This window comes from Protobothrops mucrosquamatus, unplaced genomic scaffold (genome assembly GCF_001527695.2).
Source record: "Protobothrops mucrosquamatus isolate PMUCROS unplaced genomic scaffold, P.Mucros_1.0 scaffold_277, whole genome shotgun sequence".
Taxonomy (NCBI): domain Eukaryota; kingdom Metazoa; phylum Chordata; class Lepidosauria; order Squamata; family Viperidae; genus Protobothrops; species Protobothrops mucrosquamatus.
This window is the reverse complement of record NW_015386353.1, coordinates 712,262-721,963: the sequence shown is the minus strand read 5'-3', so window position 1 is coordinate 721,963 and position 9,702 is coordinate 712,262.

Genomic DNA, 9,702 nt, shown 5'->3' with positions numbered 1-9,702 from the left:
GTTTCATGCCCGTTGCTGGTTGGCTAACTAGCAACAGGGTCTTACCAGCCAATGGAATTGTGTGATTACAAGCCAGGGGAATCCCATAAAAGAGGGCTCCCCTGGCCCAGATGCCAGTCCGGATTTACTTTATGCCTTGCCAATAAACCGAGAGCTGACTGTCACTCGACTCGTGTCTTACTGCCTGCGCGATCTAACATCGCTCCTCCCAGTGTGATTTCCAGTGCCAGGTTTGGGGTTGGCTGATGGGGAGGAAGTCTGGACACTTCTTTCCAGCCCAGCCTGTACAAATGTGGCTCCCGTCGGTTCAGAGGCTGTAAGGAGATCATCGCTAGGCAAGGGGCAGTACATTTGAATGCAGGGATCAGTTGTACTTCAGTTTCATTCAGCCAGAGCAACATCCAGCTTGGCGAGTGATCCACTCACTAGGTGGTCTTCCTTCTTGCCATGATAAGCACACAATGAATTCATACAACTAAGGAAAAATCAAATATATAATCAAAATGACAGCTCAAATACTCAACCCTGCCCTACCACATATTCAAGAAAGTGGCTGATGGTTGGTTTTCCTGCCAGTTGGTGATGCTGAGTGGGAGGAGAAGGGAAGCAGAGAATCTATGAATCCATGAACCTTGAAACTGTTCCATACTACTTTGAGGGCAGCAACGTTGTGTGAAGGTTTTATTCTTGATGTAGAGTAAAAGTAGATAGCAGGGGAAGCATTTTTTTAATCGACATGAATATTGTTCTTTAGGTTATAAAGCATATTTTATTCTCATTATTTTAGCACCTGCAAACCTCCTAGAGTCTATGAAGATAGATGAAATAAATGAATCACATAAACAAAATTACAATAATTCATGTAGTCCTCGCTCAACTGGCCTTTTTCAGTGCTGAAAAACTAACTTTATGATTGATTCTCATACTTACAACCATCACATAATCAAAAATTTTGGCATTTCTCAACCAATAGGCTCATGCTTCACAGCTGGCTTCCACCAAGCAGAGTGCATGGAGAAGTTGGCCATGAAATCACAACTTGCAGTCATACGATGTCTCACTTCCCAACCACAGTGATTTGCTTAGTGATAGAGTTGCTTATCTCAATTGTCATTATGCAAGGACTGCCTATAACTAGGTATCAACTTTTCTCCTATTTTTAAGGAAAAGGAGGAGAGCGCATTCAGGAGGCTATGAGGAAGAGCCCACTCTAATGACAGAAATATTTAAAACAAACAAACAAACCTTTGAAAAATGCAATTCCCTAGGGAATCACAAACCTGTCCCATATGTGTCTAACAATAATAATCAGAGGGAGTTTTGACCATGAAAAGAAAAGCAAAACAAAGAAAATCTTAAAAATATTTTCAGAATGTTCCATATTGAAGACCATGAGAAAGTGCTTTATACTGACTCAGATCTGTGCCTAATCCAGTCAGTGCCACAGTATTCATCAATTTGCTTTGCTTTCCAGGATTTCAGGAAGGGATCTTCTCAGCCCAGTCCTGCATGCTGATGGCCTAGAAAGCATACATACCAAACACATGTTCCTCTGCCATAGAGTTCCATCCCTGGTCCTGTTTTAAAGATGGTACCAGTGGTGGGATTCAAATATGTGAACAACCAGTTCTCTGTGTGGATGCTGCTTCCGGAAGTTCATTCTGGGCCTGGGCAACAAAAAAATAGCTACCGTTTCTGCCGAACTGGTGCGAACTGGCTGAATCTCACCACTGGACGGTACCAAGGGAAGAACTAACTCAAACTAAACTTCTGAGCTAAAATAGAGTGGTGAGCACACATTGGAGATTTATATAGGTAGTCCTTGACTTACAATAGTTCATTTAGTGATCATTCAAAGTTACAACGTCACTGAAAAAAAAGTGACTTATGACCACTTTTCACACTTAGGGAACATTGCAGCATCCCCATGGTCAGGTGATCAAAATTCAGACACTTGGCAACTGGTTCATACTTACGACCCTTGCTGTGTCCCAAGGTCATGCGGATCCCCTTTCGCAACCTTCTGACAAAGCCAATGGGGAAGCCAAGTTCACTTAGCAACTAGTTTACTGACTTGTCAACTGCAGTGATTCACTCAACAACCGTCGCAAGAAAGGTCGTACAATGAGGCAAAACTCCCTTAACAAATGTCTCAACAACAGAAAATCTGGGCACAATTGTGGTCTGTTGAACTGTATGTATGCTAGGTACAGTTTGATCTACAGTGGCTGCTTCTCTCTGCAGGATGGGGAACCAATTCAAATAATCACTAACGGAATATGAAGAATTCTGGTGAAATATCCCAGCTGGCATGTTTGAAGCTCCTGTCATTACCCTGATCCTATCATGGAATGGCTATTCAATCAGTTCCATCAGCTATTACTACTCCCATCTCTTCCACCTCAGATCCCAGTTAGACTTCTGGTACTGATAACTGAGCTATTAGAAAAGTTTCATGGCTCTGCAGTTTTATATAACTTGTTTGAGATCCCAGCAGATTGTAGGTAATGTCTTGAATCATATTTATTACAAATGAAAAACAAACCAGAAATATTAAAATCTGAACTTTTTAAATCTGGAACTTTAATATTCTGTATCCTTGTAAACATGCTAATCATTTAAACCATATATTACAAGATAACAAACTAGTAATATTAAAATTATGAGCATGTTTTTTATATAAGTATTTGTTAGTTTTCAGATTCATTAAACTACAATTCGTTGATACACTGGGGAAAATCAAATGAATCATAGTGTTTTTTTAAAATAATGTTGAATGTAAAAATGTACATCTTTATTTGACTGTATTCTATCGAGAAAATCGGTAATTTTTGAAATATGATAAAAACTACTGTCCCTACATTGCTTTGGCTCTAAATTAGTTATGTTGTCATTCTTCAGAATGTTAAAACCAGAGCTCAGCTAAGAAATGGGATACAGAGAGAGTTTTTAAGAGAAAAGATAAAATTACAACTTGTTTAGGGATAGCTGGGCTCAGATTATATAATGAACCGATAACTTTCTCCCTTATTCTTGGATGTAATTGCTGTGCTTAAAGACTATAATTCTCTCTCTCTCTCCCTCTCTCTCTCTCTCTCTCTCTCTCTCTCTCTCTCTCTCTCTCTCTCTCTCTCTCTCTCNAGAGAGAGAGAGAGAGAGAGTCAGACAGACAAACAAGACAGACAGACAGAGGGAGTTATAGTATATAAAATAAAACTTATACTTGTCATTAGCTATAACTCAAGTTTTTTTTATTATAATCATGACCATATGGGTAATGGGACTTAATTTACCACTATTAACCTGGGCTCTGCTTCTCAGATCCATAGCCTTTCCTTGGCCCCCAGATCCAGTCTACCTCTTTTTGATCAAGTGCAATTTCATTCTATTTTATAGGTAAGCTGTTTCTTACTGAGAAGGAATTAAATTCCTGTAAAGTTGATGATACTGGATTTGAGTGGTACATAAAAAATATTCCATGGCCAGAAAATGCAAATAAAATTATTTTCCAAATGGATCCAAGCAAATTGTTGCATTCACATTTTAGTTTTGGAATATGTGAGACTGAGGCTGAAAAATGGTCTCTTTAGGAATATGATGTGATTTTTACTTCATGGTTTTTTAAAAACCTGTTATAGTGCTTTTTTTTTTTAAACAAAGCCAGTTTACTATTACATTGAATGTATTTTGACTTACTGATCTAATCATAAATCAATAATAGAAACAAATTAGTCCAGTGAAATGAGGTTTCACTTGGACATGTTTGTATACACTGCTCTAATACAGTATATGAAAATGAAGAATTACATAATGTTTTAGGTCTCTCATAGATTCATGCCATCTTCTCTATTCTATTAATGCTATACACCTATTTACAAGGGATGTGTAAAACTTTCAGTTCCCCCTGTTGGCCATGGCAAGCCATCTCCAGAATCATATTGCTCTGGGCTGGATTTGGCATATTTTAAAAGATGCAAAATCCAGCTCAGAGCAATACGGTTCTGAAAGTTTCTGCCAGTTCAGAAGTTCATCAATGTATTTGAATTCCAATAACCACTGAACTACTCCAGAAAATGTAAAGGCTAGGAGGAGATTCAGTCCAGAGGAAAATACAATACCTTGGAGTTTGCATATTCCCCCACCTATCCACATAGGAATTCCCCCTTGAAAATTAGCTGCTGAAAATGCAGGAAGGCTCAAGCAACACCAGAGTCTGCACACCTGAGTCCTGCAAAGCGGGTTTGCCTTTGAAGATTAGCTTGAAGACTAACTAATGATTGGGAAGTCTCTTTACCTGGTTAATTTAACTATTGTGTGGACTGGTTGCTGGCATGCCATGGCCCAGTACTGATCCATGGACCAGGGGTTGGGAACCCCTGGGTTAGATGGAGAAACAAAACTTCTATGATTCAACTGAAGACAGTTGCAGCCAAAAAGTTGCAGCCCACACCAGACTAGGTATGGACTTGAAGCAGATAGCTCCCATAACAAAGAGAACTTGTTTATATGGACTATGAAAGCTGTTAGGGGTTTGGCAGGGAAAATTATTGTTTAAGTCTATGAATTGGGGTTGGAATCTCAGAATTAGTTTTGCTTTGACATACCCATGCAGTGTATTCAATAAACAGTAAGATTTTCGGAGACAGAATGAACCTGGAGTTTTATTTGGATTCTTGAGTTGGATGTTAACACTCAGTCGTTCTCTGTGTTCCTTCTATTTCTTCCTATTTTTTCTCTATTTTCTTTTTGTGGAGGGGCTGATTCTGGAAGGAATATGTGTTTGTGTATGTGAGAGACAAAGAGAGTGAGAGAAAGAGAGAGTTTATTTCTGTTTTTCATGGTGTGAGTGATCTAAGTATCAGATAGAAAATAAAAAATATATAGATGCAAATCTATTAATTATGTAAACATAGATCATCTTATAGGCAATTACTTTTAATGAATACATATTTTTTTCAATTAATATATACATTTTCCTAGCCAAATCTCTTTTATGGAGTATATGCACACACATCTAAAGCTAAAACTGTCATATTTTTGAGGATGTGTATGCAATTCTTTATAGGTAAATGCTGTACCTAATTTCCTGCTCCAGATAAGACTATGGTATGTATCATTGCTTTCTCTAATATTAATCAGGAGCAACTCTTAATATTTTCTAAAGTCTGTTCTCAGTATAGTTATTCTGTATAGCATATTCCTACAGAGAATATGAGGGCATTAAGAGGATACAATTCCTTTCTCTAGAACAGGGGTGTCAAACTCGCAATTTCATGTGACGTGTCGCGACGTATCACAATTTTTTTCTATTGCTGGCAATGGGGTGGGCACAGTTTTGGCATGACGCATCCAGCCCGCGGGGCAGCAGTTTGACACCCCTGCTCTAGAAGAATATTGGGTTTAATTATTGAATTACTTAAATAATAATTATTTATCAATATATATATATATATTTAATCTAATCTACAAAGTCAATGCACAATGCAGTACATGGGGGGAGGGAAATAAATCTTAACCCGATCTGCATATCAGGTGAAGTAACCACACAAAACAACAAAAACAGATCAGGGAGCGTAGATCTCTCTATAAGAATAAACTAAACAAAAAGTCAGCTGTTTATTTATATACTGGGGGAGGGGACTTAAAAGAAGACCAGTTTGTTAAATCATATGTGGAAAACTGGCAATCACACAGGAAGTATCAGCTCAATGTAACATTCAGCAGATACTGTCCATGCTAAATGTCTTTGCATCAGGAGAGGAGATGCAGGAGGCCTCTTAAGTATTGTGTGCAAGGAGCTTGCCCAAAGGAACACAAAGCATGTGTGATTTGCTTCCCAAATGTTTACAAAGCCAGCTGCACTGATGTAGTTCTGCTCAGAAAACCAGAAATCAAAATCCAGACATGGAAGAAACTTACACACAAATCAATAGTGCCCTTCCCTAATAAAACATGTCTGCATATGTGTTCAGTCTACATATTCAGACTTTTTTTTCTCCTCTTTCTGCTTTCTCTCAGTGTATTTAAAAGTGGCTACCCATTGCCTCAATCAAAAATGGTATCTTACAAAGACATACTTCATTCTTTTGGTTTGGTTGAGCCCCTGCACACATTGAACTGCCATATTTTGCCTTGTTGGCAGAGGTTGCTTGGCTAGGACTAATGAAGCCAATATTGTGATAAGAACATCCTCTAAACAGGTCAGAGGAAGAGGCTATATAGCTGTCTTCCATTTCTGAAGAATGAGAAAAGTCTTATTCTGTCACTTCCTCATACTCTGTTGCAGTAATGAGGACCCCACTAGATCTTGCTGGACTTCAGTCCCCTTCAGGTTGCTTAATGGATAAGAAAAAGTTGAAATCCAGCATCTGGAGGGTCACAGATGTCCTATTGGCTCAGCTGTTCCTGGCTATTTCTGATATTCTAGAAAAGCCTCAAATGTACGCTTTCCAGTACAAAAAGAGGCAACTCCAAGTGAACTCGAAGTGAATATGAGTTATCAGCAAAGAACAGGCACTGGACAAAAAAAAAAACCCCAAACAAATTCTTAGGTGTGAATATGGGGGTTCAAAGAAACTCAGAAAAAGAAACTACAGGATAAATAGTGAATATTGCAAGAAGCTCAATCTAATTGAAATCTGAAGAAAAAAGATAAGCCATAAACTAATAATAACTTCAGAGAAACATCCTTATATGTACACAGCAAGCCCAGTTATCCACGTGCCAGTTCTTTATAGATAGTCCAAATATATATACATGTATATCATATATACAAGGACACACTTATGTGGGGAGCAATAAGAAAGAGCAGGTTTCAAGATTTGGAGAAGGACAAAACATTTTAGCAAAACAAAGACTCTGAGGAGAAGTCAAAGTGACTGAATCTGCAATGCTCAGAAACTGATTTATTGGGTGAAAATGTGGAGGAAGAGGTAATTGGAAAAGAAGCACTATTGGAGAAAAGAATGATTGATTAATAATGAAAATTCATGATATGGATGTTGTAAATAATCCCACTGATGGTGAGAGGAACTAAGTAATACTCCTTCAATCTATGGCTTTCTAATATGATTTCGCATCTTATAATCCATAGCCAGTCCAGCTAAGAGCCATGCTAGCTGAGGGAGATCTGGGGAAGGTAGAGCTGAACTATGAAACTCCTACAATTTATCAAGTTACTCTTGTTAGACTTTAGGAAATGTATTACTTCAGCACTCAATTAAAGCAGGGGACAGGGATTGCCCTTTCTGGGTGGACCTAACATTAGCCTAGCTCAGTGATGGCGAACCTTTTAGAGACTGAGTGCCCAAAAACTGGCCCCGCCCCCACTCCACCCCCTGCCCTGCCCCCGCTCCGCCCCCCCATCCCCCGCCCCGCCTGTCTGCAGGGCCACTCACCACCTCCAGGGCCTGCTGCAGATTGCCCAGGCAGCCCAGTAGCGCTATGGCGGTCACGCCCTCTGCCCGCACCCTGCAGCATCAACTGTGCACAATGGAGTGTGAGGGCAGAATCTTGTCTATGCTGCCTGGCTGCCATGTCCTTGGTTGCACTGCTCCGCGTGGGCCACACTCAGGGGCGACTCTCCTTCAGGGGGGCTGCTGGAGAGGAGGGAGTCACGAGGGAGGCAAGGCTGGGGCAACAGCACGTATGCCCACAGAGAGGGCTCCGAGTGCCGCCTCTGGCACCCATGCCATAGGTTCGCCACCACTGGCCTAGCTCATACACAGCCTATTGAATCAAGATCTATCACTTTTTCAACAATATTAGATAAAGATCCCGATGAGATCTTGCAAAAGAATTAAACATCATTTGCATTCAGGGTGTGTGTGTGTGTGTGTTCAACATCATTTTTCCTTGCATATTTCGGAGGAATTCTTATTATCCAATCAACTTTCAAAACTTGTCATTCCCTCTATTGGCCACAAAGAGGAGCTCGCATTGCTTATGACTAACTTCTCTGCTGAAGCCTGAGCAGATGAAGTGCAGCTGAAGAAAATGCAGAAAAGAAACTTTTCTCTCTGTTGCTAAATCGATAATAAAGCAAAGTATGTAGAGGGAACAGGCTGTTAATAGGTGATTCATGGCTCATAGGTCAAAGAGGTTAAAGATTCTCATCTGAAGAGGATTAGATTATTTTTCAGGAAGCTCACTCTCCTAGCCTCCAGCCTTCCCTTGTAGCTTTCAGTGTCTCACAACCTGTTTTGGACCTTGTTATCCTGTCCCATCACCATAAAATTCCATATTATGTTCTAGCATGGCTGGGAGTGGAGCAGAGAGAAAGAAAGTAAAGGGGAAACCTATTCCACATGAATGAAAAGAAATGAATATATAAAATGAATTTACGGTAATTCTGAGGGGACTAACCCTGATGATGTTGCCTAGTTTGGGTAATAAAACATCTGCAAGAAAACAGATGGACCCCTCGTTCCAACCCTGAGCTGCAAATATTCTCTTTTATTGGAATTTAATTTTCTTCGGTAAGATACTTTCACAAAGAAGCATCCTATTCTATCACCAATTTATTTTAGAAAAGCTCAATATTCATCAATATAACGTCATCAAAATCACTATGTAGAAACAAATGTATACCACACAAGATCTTTATGAAATTATGATAAATAATGAATATGTCACGGCTAAAGAAATCTATCCAATTATTGCTATTATTGCATATAAATTTTTCCTATAAAATATGGTATTTTTGCTGTACAGAGATCACACAATTTGTTTCTCTAATCTCAAAATAGCATTTTCCTTTTAAGTCTACTTTTTTCATCAATGTTTACATGTGATCTAATTCAAGAGTGTCCTTTTGGTCTTGTGCATTGACATCTGGAATGCATGATCCATTGTACTCAGGTTGATTATTAGTGGCACATATGTTTTGGCTCTTACATCTCTATACATATGCATGCATGTATTCATTCTCCATCAGGCTTAGACTGACACATAAGAATCAACCCAACCCAACCCAAACTGCAAAGTACCTCACTTCAGTGAGTCTCTCAACTAATTGTTGGGAAGGTAATTAAAGGTAACCTATCTTTCTTTCCATATTAGGGAAATATGACCACACACAAAACTCTTTTACAGAAAGAAACATGTGCAGGAACTGATTTAGAACATAGATTAGACTTGGAGGGTACCTTGGAGGTCTCCTAGTCCAACCCCCTGCTCAAGCAGGACACTCTATACCATTTCAGATAAATTGATGTCCAATCTCTTTTTGAAAGCCTCCAGTGATGGAGCACCCATAACTTCTGAAAGTAAGCTGTTCTATTGGTTGATTGCTCTCACCATTAGGAAATTTCTCCTTAGTTCTAGGTTGCTTCTCTCCTTCATTATTTTCCATTGTTTCTTATCCTGCTTTTTGGTGCTTTGGAAAATAGTTTGACCTCCTCGTCTTTGTAGGAACCCCTCAGATATTGGAACACTGCTATCCTGTCTCCCCCAGTCCTTCTTTTCATTAGTCTAGACATACCCAATTCCTGTAACCATTGTCAGGGACGCTACACATCTTCTCCATGACCAGTTTTCCTTGTTACATTCTGGGAGGAGGCTTTGTGGTATCTGAAGCAGCACATCCAGATTCAGTCACAGCTTTGTTCCATGTAGTATCAACCTTGTAAACTCCCAAGTTTCCTCTTTCCACTATGTATTCAAAATGGACAGTGATTAATGTGTGTGTGTGTGTGTTTGAGT